We start from the raw sequence: 17,572 nt of genomic DNA on the forward strand, positions 1-17,572 counted from the left end.
ATTCCTATTCTTTAATTTGGTAATTTAGAAACATTCCGACCCAAAACGTCACCTGTTCCTTTTTCCCAGAGATGCCGCCTGACCCGCTGAGTTACTCCAGCACTTTGTGTCCATCTTCGGAGATAAGGTGAATGGGGTTTCAAACATAACAGGTTTGATGGGTCCACTTGGATACGGGTTCAATGATACTATTAAAAATAACTTTTGCTTGCTTTTAAAAGAGAACTATCTTGAATAAAGGGTAAAATTAAGATACTTTGGTGCACACCAAAAGTCATAAAAGACCAAAGAAGATCAGTTCCTGTTGCGGACATTCACCTTGTGTTGATTCTCTGGGGGATGGATTGAATGTCTGAAACAGAGAGTATACCCTGGGAGGCACCATGGCACAGTTGCTGCCTTACAGCTCCAGAGACTCGAACTTGATCCTGACTACAGGTGCTGTCTTTACAGATTTTGTACGTTCTCCCCATGATCTGCACGTTTTTTCTCCGTGAGCTCTACTTTCCTCCCACATTCCAAAGACATAAAAGTTTGTAAGTTGGTTGGCTTGATAAAGTTGTAAATTGTCCCTAGTGTGTGTTTAGGATAGTGTTAGTGTGCAGGGATCGCTGGTTGGCACGGACTCGGTGGGCTGAAGGGCCTGTTTCTGCGTTGTACCTCTAAACTATCTCTAAACTAAACCCTTGATGGCCTCAATGCCCAAAATGACAGGGACATGCTTTCAGAGGATGGGAATATAGCCTCTTACACCCGTAGACAAACAGATGATATTCAGTACATATGAAAATTACCATGGTAAGGCAGTGAGGTCCAGACCTCCCTTAAAATAAATGGCTAGATTATGCCTGCTATAAATAATAATTTATCAATTAAATATTATGTCTGTGTGGCAAAATACTTAGATAATCATTTAGCTCTTTGACGCAAGTTTAAATTGCTGCAGGCCAGATTTTATTAATGGCACACAAATCTGTTCTTAATGACCTAGATAAATTTTGCTAATTAATATTCTCTACATAGAAGCTACTGGACTCATAAAATGAATAATGTAGGTTGGGCATTTCTGTTAGCTTTGTATCTATTCATCGGGACAAACTCGTGCTTAGGAAGAGAACATCAGGACCTCTGAACTTTGGTATGTTGGTGACATAGAGTCAAAGAATCATAGAGTCATACAGCGTGGAGACAGACACTACCTGCCTGCATTTGGCCCATATCCCTCTAAACCCGTCCTGTCCATATACCTGTCTCAATATTTCATAAACGTTACAACAGTACCTGCCTCAACTACCACCTCCTACAGCTCATTCCGTACACCCACCATCCTTTGCGTGAGAAAGTTACCCCTCAGGTTCCTATTAAATCTTTACCCCCTCACCTTAAATCTATGTCCTCGGGTTCTCGACAAGATGCGACTGGGAAGAGTGACTTAATTCTTCTCGTCCTTCCTCGCTCACTGACTGACTGACTGACTCATTGGCATTGGCTAGCACTGACAGGAATAGCATGACTTAGAATCTTGGAGGGTAATAATCTGCCAATGCATTTTGAGACTTGACTTTAGAGATACAGCTCGGAAACAGGCCCTTCAGCCCACCGAGACCGCGCCGACCAGCGATCAGTTTGTACACTAGCACTATCCTACAAACTAGGGACAATTTTTACAGAAGCCAATTAACCTACAAAGCTGTAGGTCTTTTGAATGTGGGAGGAAACCGGAGCTCCCGGAGAAAACCCATATGGTCACAGGGAGAACGCGCAAACTCCATACGGACAGCACCCGTAGTCAGGATCGAGCCAGGGTCTCTGGCGCTGTAAGGCAGCAACTCTACCACTGCACCACCGAGCCGTCTTCAGGATTTGAACCTCTGTGCAAATACCTGCAGTGTGATCACTCTTGGCTTTGAGTTTTGTCCGGTCACTCTATTACATAGTGATTCATTATTTTCAGTGTATTGACAAATTTAGATTTAGATTTTAGATTTAGAGATAAATAAAAAAGTTAAATAAATAAAATAATTTCTCCCTGCTGCTATGTAAAGAGAACAATTATTCCCTTAATTATTTCCATACTTCAGTGGCTGAGAGTGGACAGGGAAGGTGATAATGGATGCACAATGAATTCCAGCAGATGGAAAAATTACACAAAAATACCGCAGAGCTGGAAGCCTGAGACAAAAACAGAAGTAGCTGCAAATACACAACATGACTGACAGCGTCTGTCGAGAGAGAATAAAAGAATAAATCGTACACGTATCACTCTGAAGGTCACCACCCTCACTGTCCTGGGCTTACCACTGAATCCAGGGAGATATCAGGATGACCCATGGGAAATGGTCAGTTACATCAGACATTTCTATTTTCATTTCATTCGTTGTTATTTGTGATTTGCAACTCGAAACATTTTTTTTCGCAAAGTTTAGAAAATTGGCTTCAACGAACCACATCACAGAAGCAATTGAGTCCTTGTCCTGCATTATCTGCGGGATGTTCCGTGCTGACCCACTGCCCGATGGACTTGTGGTCAATGGTGTTGGTCTGGGAGAACCTTTCCACATAGGACAGGTGGTGCAGCATCGTCCAGCTGATTGGCACCATGGTTGCCAGGGCCATTCTTCGTAACACAGATAGAACCTCAGCAGACACAATGTGTAGGAAGGAACTGCAGATGCTGGCTTACACCGAATATAGGCACAAGATGCTGGAGTAACTCTAGCGGGTCTGGAGATAAAGAATAGGTGACGTTTCAGGTCGAAACCCTTCTTCAGACTGAGAGCAGGTCATCTCGCTCTGCTGGGAGACCAACAGTTTTCGGGCAGACCAACGAGTGTCTTTCACTGAGTTGATTCTCTTCCAGCAGCACTTGATGTATGTCTCCAAATATGACCCTGGGAACAGTCCGCAAATCAGAGAATCCTCTGTTGCGGAGCTGTTCGGGATGAAGCGTGACAAGGACCCAGAGAGTTGTGAATCTGTGGAATTCTCTGCCACAGAAAGCAGTGAAGGCCAATTCACTGGGAGCTTTCATATATCATATCATATCATATATAATACAGCCGGAAACAGGCCTTTTCGGCCCTCCAAGTCCGTGCCGCCCAGCGATCCCCGTACATTAACACTATCCTACACCCACTAGGGACAATTTTTACATTTACCCAGCCAATTAACCTACATACCTGTACGTCTTTGGAGTGTGGGAGGAAACCGAAGATCTCGGAGAAAACCCACGCAGGTCACGGGGAGAACGTACAAACTCCTTACAGTGCAGCACCCGTAGTCAGGATCGAACCTGAGTCTCCGGCGCTGCATTCGCTGTAAAGCAGCAACTCTACCGCTGCGCTACCGTGCCGCCCATTCAAGAGAGAGTTAGATTTAGCTCGTTGGGCCAAAGGAATCAAGGGACATGGGGAAAAAGCAGCAACTGGATACAGATTTTGGATGATCGGCCATGATCATATTGATTGGCGGTGCTGGCTCGAAGGGCCTGCGCCTATTTTTCTATGTTCCTATGTTTCTATGTTCTCCGAATTTTCTTCCCAAATCCACACTCTGCGAAGAGGTGGGCAACCATCTCCTCTCCGTAGCAGCCATCCCGGTGGCAGCGTGCATTGGCAGCAAGATTCTGACGGTGCGGGAAAGATCTGACTGGTAGGGGCCCTCTCACCCACAGCCAAGCAAGGTCAAGGTGCTTGATGGTGAGTTCTGGTGATGAGGCATTTCACCAGACGAGCCGGTGGATTCAGGAAAGGTGCCATCATCCTCCACCTGGAAAGGCCGATCCCCCTTTGGATATGGAGGGTCAACTCAATCAGCACTTCCTATCTGGGGAGGCAGATACCACAGTCGGTGAGGATGGCCAGCTGTTTCTCTCACCACACAGCAAGGTCAGCTCTCTCTGTCTTCACATTCTACAGAATGGACGCTATGAATCATATTTTTTCTCAGTTTGAAGCTCGAAGACATTAAAGATTCAGAGCTGACGTGAAGGATCCAATTGTCAGGCACTTCAAGCAGAGCTTGTATAACTTGCAGCATTTTGCTCCGGGTGTATCTTTCACTTTCAATTCACCTTTCTATCAGAGTGGAGGCTTATGCTGTACATTAAGTTTGTAACATGCGAGAGGTTAAAGCTGTGCCCTCAGATGAATGACAGAACTGGGACTGATTCAAAAAGACACAATTCAAGGTCTTAGAGTGGAGGACATTTTATTTTTAAATCTTTGGAGGCGATGTGTTCTTCTGCATTTTATGTGCAAAAAAATAAGGGTTTTTGGGAGATTGCAACATTTTTAGACCTTTATGACGAATGAAAGATTTATATTTTTTGTGTCTTTGATCTCAGGCGTGCCAAAGTCAATGAATTAATTTCAAAATGTAGAAACAAGGAATTGCAGATGCTGGTGTATACAAAAAAGGACACAAAGTGCTGGAGTAACTCAGCACGCCAGGCAGCATCTCTGGAAAACATGGATGGGTGATATTTCAGGTCAAGACCCTTTTTCGGACGTAATTTCAAAGTTTGTTCACTGTCGTAGTGTAGCAAATGTGGCAGCCAAGTTATGCAAAGCAAGTTCTTTCAAGCAGTTAATTGTTTCTATGTCTGAAGAAGGGTCTTGACCCGAAACGTCACTTAGCCCTTTTCTCCAGAGATGCTGTCTGTCCCGCTGAGGCATTTTGTGTCTATCTTCAGTGTAAACCAGCATCTGCAGTTCCTTCCTACACAATTGTTTTTACGTGTTCATAAAGGAATAAAAAGTGGCAGCCACAGTTCCTCCGATAAACCCACTGTACTTTGAAGTGGTGAAGTTAGACAATAGACAATAGGTGCAGGAGGAGGCCATTCGGCCCTTCGAGCCAGCACCACCATTCAATGTGATCATGGCTGATCATTCTCAATCAGTACCCCGTTCCTGCCTTCTCCCCATACCCCCTGACTCCGCTATCCTTAAGAGCTCTATCTAGCTCTCTCTTGAATGCATTCAGAGAATTGGCCTCCACTGCCTTCTGAGGCAGAGAATTCCACAGATTCACAACTCTCTGACAGAAAAAGTTTTTCCTCATCTCAGTTCTAAATGGCCGACCCCTTATTGTTAAACTGTGGCCCCTTGTTCTGGACTCCCCCAAAGTTGGATGTGTAAATCCACTCAACAACACAATCCCCCCTCACTAGATTTGATTGAATTGATTGACAGCATGGAAGCACCCTTCAGCCCACCAAGTCCATGCCGTCCATCCATCACCCTGGATCCTGGGATATGACTCAACTTCCTGATTCAGCTATCACACCATATCTTAAATCATTCATTAAAAGTGTCTCAAACTGTTAAAGATTCTTGTGTAGGAAGGAACTGCAGATGCTTGGGTTTATACCAAAAAAAAGGCACAAAATGCTGAAGAAACTCAGCAGGACAAGCAGCATCTCTGGAGAAAAGAAATGGGTGACATTTTAAGTCAGAACCCTTCTTCAGACTGCCAAAGAGTCTTTCTCTTTATTTTCCTGCAATGTCAAATTTTACGAGAGAACAATTTACCAAAAGCTTTTTATTTATACACCTAATCCATTGTAGCATAATCCATGTGGGATTGTTTTCTGTTATTATCATTAAGGAGCTTTTTCAACCCAAATAAAGCTCTGAAGATCCTAAAATATATTCTCTCTAAGGCTCGGAAAGAGCATCACAGTGTATTTTCGAGGTAAACACTAATCAGCGGTGATAAATATTGTACAATAGATAACTATGATTTCTGTACTATAATAGCAGTTTATTGAATGCATTGCATTAAGCAAAAAGTACTTGGATCACAATCCCAACTTTGAAACAGTGCATCAGTGGGATTTGTACTACCACTGAAATGGTATTTTCGCAGGGTAGTAAATTATTTAAAATATCTCTTTTGTGAATCTTCCACTTAGCTTACTGAAGAAATGACCTTCCCATTGAATTATGTGGTATATTAGTGTGTGTGTGTGTGTGTGTGTGTGTGTGTGTGTGTGTGTGTGTGTGTGTGTGTGTGTGTGTGTGTGTGTGTGTGTGTGTGTGTGTGTGTGTGTATGTGTGTGTGTGTGTGTGTGTGTGTGTGAGACCTTAGCTTTCTATATGTTGTTTCAGGGAAGTCATTAGTCATGTTTTCCGAGTGTGTTTATGGAACTGGAACCCAATTAAAGTCACATAAACACCAGCACATAAAAAATGGTTCTACTTTCCCCTGAGTTCTGCACGGTTCAACTTAATGTGTGGAAATGTTACTAATACTGGGGAGGCAGGGGAGAGGAAACTGTTGATTGTTTCACCTCGCCCCGGTGCTTGAGTTTAGTTTAGTTTAGTTTAGAGGTACAGCGCAGAAACAGGCTCTTTGGCCTACCGAGTCTGCATTCGGCGATTCCCGCACATTAACACTACCCGACGCACACCGGGGACAATTTTTTACATTTATACCAAACCAATTAACCTACAAAACTGTACGTCTTTGGAGTGTGGGAGGAAACTGAAGATCTCCGAGAAAACTCACGCAGCTCACGGAGAAAACATACAAACTCCATACAGACAAGCACCCATAGTCAGTATCCAACCCGGGTCTCTGGCGCTGTAAGGCAGTAGCTCTACCGCTGCGCCACCATGCCGCACATTAGGCAGCTAGGCAGAGGTTGAGTATCATGTGAGGGTGCTTGTTTGGTGTCATGTGAGGGTGTGGAGCAAGCAGCCAACTAGGATGCATCGCCCATGGTCAGCCATGACCGAGGGGGCCTAAGAAGACCTAAGAAGAGGGTGTTTCACAAGGATTGTGACCAAGAAATTGGGGGCATGTTATAAGGAGAGACTAGAAAGACTGTCCCCCCCCCCCCCCCCGTCCCCCCCCACCTGGAGGGTAGGAGGCTGAGATGTGACCTTATAGGGATTTAGAAAATCATGAGAGGCATAGATTAAATTAATGGTCACAGTCTTTTTCCCAAATAGGGAAATCTAAACCTAGATGAGCATTTGATGAGTGTTTGAAGCTACTGGGCCTGTATTCGCTGAAGTTTAGAAGTATGAGGTGGGACCTCATTGAAACTTACCAAATCATGAAAGGACTGGATAGAATGAATGTGGAGAGGATGCTTCCACTAGTGGGAGAGTCTAGGGCCAGAGTCCATAGCCTCAGAATAAAAGGACATACCATTAGAAAGGAAATGAGAAGGAATTTCTTTAGTCAGAGGGTGATGAACCTGTGGAATTCATTGCCACAGACGAATGTGGAGGCCGTCAGTGAATATTTTTAAGGCAGAGTTCGACAGAGTCTTGATTAGTACGGGTGTCAGGGGTTATGGGTCGAAGGCAGGAGAATGGGGTTGAGAGAGAAAGATAGATCAGCCATGATTGAATGGCGGAGTAGACGATGGGCCGAATGACCTCCTAGAACTTATGAACTTAGATGGTGTACCCTGTTAAGGTGAGTGGGAAAATATTCAAAGACAACCTGAGGGGCAACCTTTTCACACACAGGACAGTGGGTATATAGGATGAGCTGCCATTGGAAGTGGTAAAGACAGGTCCATTACAACGCTTAAAAGACATTTGGATAGATTGGTAGAAAGGTTTAGAGAGTGATATGGTTAAATGCAGATGAATGGGAACAGCTCAGGCAGGCAAATCGGTCAGCATGGACAAGTCAGGTCGATGGGCCTTTTTCCATGCTGTATGACTCTATGGGGCTGTCGAAGAAGTAGACACAAGGAACTGCAGATGCTGCTTTACCAAAAAAAAGACACAAAATGCTGGAGTAACTCAGCGGGTGAGGCAGCATCTCTGGAGAACGTGGATGGGCGACCCCGGCCCTCCTCCTACCACCCCACTCTTCTTATAGTCTGAAGAAGGGTCCCGACCTGAAACACCTATCCATGTTCTCCAGAGATGCAGCCTGACCCGCTGAGTTACTCCAGCAGCCAGTGAAGTGTCTGATTCTTCATTGAATCTCAGTAATGGGCTTGCAGAGGTGCCGCCTGTCCCAGGAGGAGACTATTACCCATCTCCTACCCTCCTTCACCTCTCCACACTCCCCCCCCCCACCCACCCCCACCCCCCCCCTAACCACCCCCCCTAACCACACCCCCACCTACGTATCTGTATCCCGGACTTAGACAATTTCTTCAAAAAGCTTTAACCTAATTTGTGTATAAGCTTTCCAGCAACAAGTTATGTAGACCCACTACCTTCCACTGCCAGCATAGCCCCTACAAAACTGACCGCCAAAATTGCTTTTCCAGTTCCCCCAGGTCACTGCGGCATCATTCTCTGTTCTCATTTCTACCAGCTCGCCACTCAATAAGATCCTAAAACTGCAACGATAAATTAAACTAATGGGAAATGCTGTGGAAGATTTTAGACCATTCCCTTTCAGTTCTTTATTCACTCACTGTTTGACAGCTAGCTCCCCCTTGTGTATGGTCAATGAATGGCTTCTTCTGGGAGAAGTCGATAAAATGATGAGGCAAAGATGAGGTAGGCAATCAGAACCTTTTTCGCAAGGTGAAAACATCAAAGACTGGATGCAGCTTCTAGGTGAAAGGGGTTTCTGTTTAAAGGAGATGTTTTTTACATCAGGGCAAGTTTTTTATGTATAGAGTCGTGCTCTCCTCTCCAGGTTGCTCTCCTCTCCTTCCATCAAGGGTAATGGGGGATCAGGGACTGGATGAGGGGTGATCTTATTGAGGTGTATAAAATCGTGAGAGGAATAGATCGGGTAGATGCACAGAGTCTCTTGCCCAGAGTAGGTGAATCGAGGACCAGAGGACATAGGTTTAAGGTGAAGGGGAAAAGATATAATAGGAATCTAAGAAGTAAGGTTTACACACAAGGAGTGGTGGGGTGTATGGAACAAGCTGCCAGAGGATATCACAAAATGCTGGAGTAACTCAGCAGGTCAGGCAGCATCTAGGAGAGAAGGAATGGGTGATGTTTCGGGTCGAGACCCTTCTTCATACTGAAGAAGGTTCTCGACCTGAAATGTCACCTGTTCCTTCTCTCCTAGATGCTGCCTGACCTACTGAGTTACTCCAGCATTTTGTGATACCTTCGATTTGTACCAGCATCTGCAGTTATTTTCCTACACAAGCTTGCCAGAGGAGGTAGTTGAGGCAGGGACAATCACAACGTTTAACAGGTACATGGATAGGACAGGTTCGGAGGGATGTAGGCCGAATGCAGGTAAGTGGGTCTAGTGTAGATGGGACATGTTGGCCGGTGTGGGCAAATTGGGCCGAAGGGCCTGTTTCCATGCTGTATGATTCTATGATACAATCCTGAAAACTCAATTCTCTTCAATGGCAGAAGTAAGAAATTCTCCCCAATCAGTAATCTTTGGACACACCTACATCCTGACGTATTTTTGCCTTTAATAAAAGGTAAAAGAGAAAATGAATGCAAAAGGAAACTGCATGTATAATAATCAAGACCAATGATTTGTTACTTTTTCTGAAAAATTGACAGAATCAGGGAACTCAATCCCAAAAATACTGTTGAAAATCTTAGAATACTCTGTAATAAATTGCTTCGTCACTTATTCTGTCACCTTACATTAGTAATTCTAATAATGTTACATTACGTGTCACATGGCATAATACTCCTGCTGTGTTATTCTTTATAGTGAATTCTTGAGAGAAGGGTCATTTAAAATGTCAGATTCTTTAACTTTTTTTGATTTTTAGCCAAGCAGCAAGAAGGAACAGATATTTAAAACTGTTCGACCTTTCAAATTCTATAGAAAGCGCTTCGAAAAATCTTTTGAAAAGATCAAGAACGCTATTCTTGATGTGATTTCACTCTTCAGTAAAGCAGAACATTTCTCAACTACCGTCTTTTTGTGAATTTGAGATATTATAGATGATTTTTGAAATGGTTATTAAATGATCTTTGTAAATGAGTGCAATACATTCATTTTGCACCCATTTCCGAGATGCTCTACATCTGACTTTCAGGCCATGCTGCCAATTTATCATTCCGAAACAAAAATCCATCAAGGTCCACCCTCTGCTTTGAACCCTTTTGCTATGTGGGACACATTAAAAGAGAATCATAAGTCTAGCCACTACTGCAATCGCTCCTTGGATAGAATGAAAATGATATAAGTATAACTCTGGCAAAAGCATCTGCAGATATGAAACCATTCATTCTGCCATTCAGAGCGTCACTCTGTGCCTATCTCGGAGGTATCTCGGAACTGTAAGTCTTTGTGACACCTGAGGGGAGGATTGCTGGATATCTGGAGTGCAGTTGAGGTGTCCTCTTGGATTCTCTTGAGAGATTGTTAACCACGAGAGCGCAGCATCAGGTTGCACCATCTTAGCGCTTGAACCGTCTGACAGGAGTCTGCCGTGGCAATGTTGATGCGCCAAGGGAGAGAGCGGGATCACCGAGAAGAGTAGATTGCTGCTCCACGGTTTTTGTGGTGCAGTTGATCAATGATCCTAGGCAGGATAGATCACTGGACAGTAAGGACTCTCTAACTGAAAAGTCTGAAGTTTCATGGCATGTACGTATGTGTGTATATATATCTAGTGTAAGAAAATAACTGCAGATGCTGGTACAAATCGAAGGTATTTATTTCACAAAGTGCTGGAGTAACTCAGCGGGTCAGGCAGTGTTTCTGGAGAGAAGGAATGGGTGACGTTTCGGGTCGAGACCCTGCTTCAGAATAATGTTTATATATTTATATATATATATATATTGACTAGCTAGTATTTCCATTATTGTTGTTTATTGGCACACATATATATATATATATATATATATATATATATATATATATATATATATATATGCATATAAATATATATGTATATATATAAACATAGCACAAAAAGTAAGGAAATTTGTGTTTGGTAGATTATTTCTTTGTTGTAACAATGCTTCTTGGCAATAAATCTTATACCGTTGGAAAGCCTGTTTATTTCCCTTTTAAATGGTGCCACATTTGTAAGGAACATGCATTTGTGGGATGAGCAGCAGAGCTGAGTATATGGGTTGCGCCCATGAAAAATTTGCCAAATCTTATACACACACACACACACAAACACACAAACACACACACATATATATATATATATATATATATATATATATAAATATGTGTGTGCCAATAAACAACAATAATGGAAATACTAGCTAGTCAATATATATATATATATAAATATATATGCATAAATATAGTTATTTATATACATAGACACACACACACACACACACACACATATATAAATAACCAAACTTTTTTTCATTTATGTTGACAAGAATATTCTGTTGTGCTGCTGCAAGAATGTCATGGTTCTGTTTGGGATATATGCAATAAAACACTCTTGAGTCTTGACTAATTCCATAAGAATCTATTGTAATGTAGCAGGAGTTGTTTGGAGTTCTATTGCAGAGCTCGGTCATTTCACGCAGTTTGCCCTTCCATGGACACACAAGGAACTGCAGGCGCTAGTTTGAAGAAAAAAAAGACACACAAAGTGCTGGAGTAACTCAACAGGTCAGGCAGCATGTCTGGAGAACATGGATAGGTGACGTTTAGTGTCTGAAAAAGGGTCTCGACCTGAAACGTCACCTATCCATGTTCTCCAGAGGTGCTGAGGTACTCCAGCACTTTGTGTCTTTTTTTTTGTCAGTCTATGGGCAGTCAAACTGTACCGAAAGGTGTTCATCTGACAGTGAATAATTTGGTTTCAAAGAACGGGGTCAGGAACTGGCCTGTGCTCCATGTAGAAATCATTAGTTCCAGCCACAGCTTCAAGACATAAATTAACCTGTAGAACAGATCCTCCATTATTGCAATTCTTGGCCAAACACTGCCATGCCATCACCTGAGATGCTGCCTGACCCGCTGAGTTACTCCAGCATTTTGTGATACCATGTCATCGTTTCATCTATAGAACCTTTCTCAGGAAAGTTTGAAAGCAGTCTATTAAATGAAAGTGTTAACTTTATTTCTTCACAGGTGCTCATTGACCTGCTAGTATTTCCATCGTTGTTGTTTACTAGCTTTATTCTTAGAGATACAGCACGGAAACAGGCCCTTCGGCCCACCGAGTACAGGCTGACCACCAGTCACCTATTCACTGTAATTCCACTTTCTCACCCACTCCCTACACACAAGAAGCAATTTGTAGAGGCCGCACGTCTTTGGGATGAGGGAGCATCCGGAGGAAACCCTTTATCACAAGGAGAAGCTGCAAACACCATACAAACCACACCTGACGTCACGATTGAACCCGGGTGTCTGGCGCTGTGAGGCAGATATCAAAAGATATGCATGTTTTAAAAAAACATCAAGATTCAGCATTTCCTATCTAGAAATACTTCCCACTAAAGTGCCGCTGGGCTGAAAGACGAGTGACATCAGAAGTGAAGAACTGAACAAAGCCTACTTTGTATTGTGGATCTAGATCAGATGTCATTAACTACGGTGCTCCATGTTGAGTAGCAAGTGTAACTCAACACCACTTAGAGATGGCCAAGTTCTCAAGACAATTGCACATTAGCGGAGGCAAACTGACAAGGAAACATTATTTTGTACCCCAAAATCCCCATTGCGTTGAACGTTGAAATCTGGCTTTTTTTTCAACGGTTCTTTATTGTTGCGTATGCACTGCACAGTGAAATTCTTTTCGCACAGCTCACACATGCACGAGTCGACATATTGTGGTGCCATTTACATTATGGTCAAACTCCAGGCCACACTCTTGATGTTCTGGAGCGGCCTCTGATCCAGGTAAGCCCCAGGCTGCTGCAGGGGGCCCTCGACTGGCTCGGCTCGCGAACTGACGTCCCTCTCCTCGCCCAACCGCCTTTGCGTCCTGGGGGCGCCTCCTGCAGCCGACCTTGAAGGCGCTGGAGGCAATACCCTCTACAACCGGCCCACTCCTCAATTGGTGGAAGTGGAAATAAAAAGAGTTTCATGTAACTTAGACTGGTTGTGTATGTGGTTTAGATGCTGGCGACTATACCCACGGGATTTACCAAACCTCATGTCCTGTACCACAGAAAACCATGTGGTGGTGGGCCGGATCTCCAACAACGATGAGAAGGCCTACCGGGAGGAGGTGGCTGATCTGGCACTCTGGTGTCAGGACAATAGCCTCCTCTTGAATGTCACTAAAACAAAGGAGCTGATTGTGGACTTCAGAAGGGCTAAACATCCAAGGACGTACACGCCACTGGAGATAAATGGGTCTATTGTGGATAGGGTGAGCAGTTTCAAATACTTGGGAGTCCGCATCGCAGAGGATCTGACGTGGGCAACGCACATTGCCGCACTGGTGGGTAAGGCTAAGCAGCGCCTTTACCACCTTAGACAACTGAGGAAATTCAGAGTGTCGCAGAGGATCCTTCATTGCTTCTACTCTGGGGCTGTAGAGAGCATCCTGTCCGGCAACATTACAGTCTGGTTTGGGAACAGCTCTGCCCAGGACAGGATGGCCCTGCAGAGAGTAGTGCGTTCAGCAGAACGCACCATGGGAACTACACTCGTCCCCCTGCAGGACCTATACATCAGGAGGTGCAGATCCAGAGCAAGCAAGATCATGAGGGACCCCTGCCACCCCAGTAACGGACTGTTCCAGATGCTACGGTCAGGCAAACGCCTCCGCTGTCACGCTGTGAAAACGGAGAGGATGAGACGGAGCTTCTTCCCACAGGCCATCAGGACTGTCAACTTTGATAACCCCAGAGACTAAATTTTTGTCGACACTTTTTGGTGCTATGTTTAGTAACTTATTAACTTTATTTATTGTAACTGTAATTATTTTTGTGCACAACCCGCAGGCATTGCCACTTTCATTTCACTGCACATCGAGTATGTGTATGTGACAAATACATTTGACTTGACTTGACTTGAATTATCGAAACGTATAAGATTATTAAAGGGTTGGACAAGTTAGAGGCAGGAAACATGTTCCCAATGTTGGGGGAGTCCAGAACCAGAGGCCACAGTTTAAGAATAAGGGGTAGGCCATTTAGAACTGAGATGAGGAAAAAGCTTTTTCAGTCAGAGAGTTGTGAATCTGTGGAATTCTCTGCCTCAGAAGGCAGTGGAGGCCAATTCTCTGAATGCATTCAAGAGAGAGCTGGATAGGGCAGAGTCAGGGGGTATGGGGAGAAGGCAGGAACGGGGTACTGATTGAGAATGATCAGCCATGATCACATTGAATGGCGGTGCTGGCTCGAAGGGCCGAATGGCCTCCTCCTGCACCTATTGTCTATTGTCTATTGTCTATTGAATTGCTTATTGAATGAGAAAATGATCAGCCATGATCGCATTGAATGACGGTGCTGGCTCGAAGGGCTGAATGGCCTACTCCTGCACCTATTGTCTATTGTCTATTGTCTAAAATTACAGCAGAGTTTGAGCTGAAATTAATATCACAGCCTACTCAATCCGCCCCCACTCCCACCCCCTGAGAATCACAATGGAAGGCTACTTGCGGGCATTGAAGACATTTTCTATAAAGGAGCTGTTAGAATTTCAGACAAATTTTAACTTTCTGTTCTTCTTCCTGAAATTTCTTTTAATGCACAGACTTGGAGTATTGCTGCATGCAGAACCTTTCCCTGCAGCGCCACACTGTGGCTAGAGTGGAAGAGATAACTACTCTTGGAAACTCAAATGTTCATTTTTAGACATAAGTTCATACGAGATAGGAGTAGAATTAGGCCATTCGGCCCATCAAGTCTACTCCACCATTCAATGGCTGATTCAATTTTGGTCTCCTAATTTGAGGAAGGACGTCCTTGCTATTGAGGCAGTCCAGCGTAGATTCACGAAGTTAATCCCTGGGATGGCGGTACTTTCATGTGAGGAAAAATTGGAAAGACTGCGCTTGTATTCACTGGAGTTTAGAAAGATGAGAGGGGATCTTATAGGGACGTATAAAATTATAAAAGGACTGGACAAGCTAGATGCAGAATTTTTTTTCCCAATGTTGGGCGAGTCCAGAACCAGGGGCCTCAGTCTAAGAATAAAGGGGAGGCCATTTAAAACTGAGGTGAGAAGAAACTTTTTCACCCAGAGAGTTGTGAATTTGTGGAATTCTCTGCCACAGAAGGCTGTGGAGGCCAATTCACTGGATGAATTTAAAAGAGAGTTTGTTAGAGCTCTAGGGGCTAGTGGAATCAAGGGATATGGGGAGAGGTTGGGCACAGGTTACTGATTGTGGATGATCAGCCATGATCACAATGAATGGCCATGCTGGCTCAAAGGGCCAAATGGCCTCCTCCTGCACCTATTTTCTATGTTTCTATAGACAATAGACAATAGACAATAGGTGCAGGAGTAGGCCATTTAGCCCTTCGAGCCAGCACCGCCATTCAATGCGATCATGGCTGATCACTCTCAATCAGTACCCCGTTCCTGCCTTCTCCCCATACCCCCTCACTCCGCTATCCTTAAGAGCTCTATCCAGCTCTCTCTTGAAAGCATCCAACGAACTGGCCTCCACTGCCTTCTGAGGCAGAGAATTCCACACCTTCACCACTCTCTGACTGAAAAAGTTCTTCCTCATCTCCGTTCTAAATGGCCTACCCCTTATTCTTAAACTGTGGCCCCTTGTTCTGGACTCCCCCAACATTGGGAACATGTTTCCTGCCTCTAATGTGTCCAATCCCCTAATTATCTTATATGTTTCAATAAGATCCCCCCTCATCCTTCTAAATTTCAGTGTATACAAGCCCAATCACTCCAGCCTTTCAACATACGACAGTCCCACCATTCCGGGAATTAACCTAGTGAACCTACGCTGCACGCCCTCAATAGCAAGAATATCCGTCCTCAAATTTGGAGACCAAAACTGCACACAGTACTCCAGGTGCGGTCTCACCAGGGCCCGGTACAACTGTAGAAGGACCTCTTTGCTCCTATACTCAACTCCTCTTGTTATGAAGGCCAACATTCCATTGGCTTTCTTCACTGCCTGCTGTACCTGCATGCTTCCTTTCATTGACTGATGCACTAGGACACCCAGATCTCGTTGAACTCCCCCTCCTCCTAACTTGACACCATTCAGATAATAATCTGCCTTTCTATTCTTACTTCCAAAGTGAATAACCTCACACTTATCTACATTAAACTGCATCTGCCATGTATCCGCCCACTCACACAACCTGTCCAAGTCACCCTGCAGCCTTATTGCATCTTCCTCACAATTCACACTACCCCCCAGCTTAGTATCATCTGCAAATTTGCTAATGGTACTTTTAATCCCTTCGTCCAAGTCATTATTGTATATCGTAAATAGCTGGGGTCCCAGCACCGAACCTTGCGGTACCCCACTGGTCACTGCCTGCCATTCCGAAAGGGACCCATTTATCCCCACTCTTTGCTTTCTGTCTGTCAACCAATTTTCTATCCATGTCAGTACCCTACCCCCAATACCATGTGCCCTAATTTTGCCCACTAATCTCCTATGTGGGACCTTGTCGAAGGCTTTCTGAAAGTCGAGGTACTCCACATCCACTGACTCTCCCCTGTCAATTTTCCGAGTTACATCCTCAAATAATTCCAGTAGATTTGTCAAGCATGATTTCCCCTTCGTAAATCCATGCTGACTCGGAATGATCCTGTTACTGCTATCCAAATGCTCAGCAATTTCGTCTTTTATAATTGACTCCAGCATCTTCCCCACCACTGATGTCAGACTAACTGGTCTATAATTACCCGTTTTCTCTCTCCCTCCTTTCTTAAAAAGTGGGATAACATTTGCTATCCTCCAATCCACAGGAACTGATCCTGAATCTATAGAACATTGAAAAATGATCTCCAATGCTTCCACTATTTCTAGAGCCACCTCCTTAAGTACCCTGGGATGCAGACCATCAGGCCCTGGGGATTTATCAGCCTTCAGTCCCATCAGTCTACCCAAAACCATTTCCTGCCTAATGTGGATTTCCTTCAGTTCCTCCATCACCCTAGGTTCTCCGGCCCCTAGAACATTTGGGAGATTGTGTGTATCTTCCTCAGTGAAGACAGATCCAAAGTAACGGTTTAACTCGTCTGCCATTTCTTTGTTCCCCATAATAAATTCCCCTGCTTCTGTCTTCAAGGGACCCACATTTGCCTTGACTATTTTTTTCCTCTTCACGTACCTAAAAAAACTTTTGCTATCCTCCTTTATATTATTGGCTAGTTTTCCCTCGTACCTCATCTTTTCTCCCCGTATTGCCTTTTTAGTTAACTTTTGTTGCTCTTTAAAAGAGTCCCAATCCTCTGTCTTCCCACTCTTCTTTGCTATGCTATACTTTCTCTCCTTAATTTTTATGCTGTCCCTGACTTCCTTTGTCAGCCACAGGTGTCTCTTACTCCCCTTAGAGTCTTTCCACCTCTTTGGAATAAATTGATCCTGCAACCTCTGCATTATTCCCAGGAATACCTGCCATTGCTGTTCTACCGTCTTCCCTGCTAGGGCCTCCTTCCAGTCAATTTTGGCCAGCTCCTGCCTCATGCCTCTGTAATCCCCTTTGCTATACTGTAATACTGACACTTCCGATTTTCCCTTCTGCCTTTCCATTTGCAGAGTAAAACTTATCATGTTGTGATCACTGCC

The sequence above is a fragment of the Rhinoraja longicauda genome, chromosome 13, assembly GCF_053455715.1.
Source record: "Rhinoraja longicauda isolate Sanriku21f chromosome 13, sRhiLon1.1, whole genome shotgun sequence".
NCBI lineage: Eukaryota > Metazoa > Chordata > Chondrichthyes > Rajiformes > Arhynchobatidae > Rhinoraja > Rhinoraja longicauda.